Consider the following 1,192-nt stretch of genomic DNA (forward strand, 5'->3'; position numbering starts at 1 on the left):
GTTGTCAAGACTGGGCCTTCGACTTGGACTGGCTGAGGACTGGTGTTTTTCAATGTGTGTTTGTATTGATAAGGTAAAAGCATTCTACCTTTCTATGTTGTCTTCTGGCTGTTGCATATCTTAAGGCACCACCAAACACTGCTTTTCAATTGTGAAAAATTTACTGAGCAGATTGAACTAGAAGAATTATAGAAAAATCCATATAATTTAGTGATTCATACAATCTTAGTCCTCTGAATTGGGACAATCCTGTACTTCAACTAATAGGCCTACCTTTTTATTGCATCTGACTAGCTTTTCAGAAACATCTTTCATAATCACAGTAGATTTTGACTGAGAACAATAAGTTGAAACTAATCGTTTTATACTTTACTTAATGTTTTAGGAATATTTTGTTTCGATTCTAATCCTTGGGAAGCTTGTCTCCGCTTCAACGAGGTATTTCTTTATTTCTAGTTTTTTTTTGTTTATCTTTAAAACCCAAAAATGATCTAATACACAAAAATACACAAAAACACAAAAAACATTAAAACACAAAAATACACAAAGTTAGAGCTAATACACAAATACACAAATACACAAATACATAAAATACACAAAAAGTTAAAACTTAGAGCTAATACGCAAAAAATACACAAATACACAAATACACACAAATAAACCAAAAACACAAAAAAACACAAAAAACGAAAAAACACAAAAATACATAAAATACACAAAAAGTTAAAACTTAGAGCTAATACGCAAAGTCGGGGATCATAAAAAGGGACCAAAAGAACTTAGAACTAATACGCAAAGTCGGGGATCATAAAAAGGGACCGAAAGAACTTAGAGCTAATACGCAAAGTCGGGGATCATAAAAATGGACCGAAAGAACTTAGAGCTAATACGCAAAATCGGGGATCATAAAAAGGGACCGAAAGAACTTAGAGCTAATACCCAAAGTCGGGGATCATAAAAAAGGACCGAAAGAACTTAGAGCTAATACGCAAAGTCGGGGATCATAAAAACGGACCGAAAGAACTTAGAGCTAGTACGCAAAGCCGGGGATCATAAAAACGGACCGAAAGAACTTAGAGCTGATACGCAAAGTCGGGGATCATAAAAACGGACCGAAAGAACTTAGATCTAATACGCAAAGTCGGGGATCATAAAAACGGACCAAAAGAAATTAGAGCTAATACGCAAAGTC

The sequence above is a fragment of the Capsella rubella genome, unplaced genomic scaffold (genome assembly GCF_000375325.1).
Source record: "Capsella rubella cultivar Monte Gargano unplaced genomic scaffold, Caprub1_0 scaffold_1, whole genome shotgun sequence".
Taxonomy (NCBI): Eukaryota; Viridiplantae; Streptophyta; class Magnoliopsida; order Brassicales; family Brassicaceae; genus Capsella; species Capsella rubella.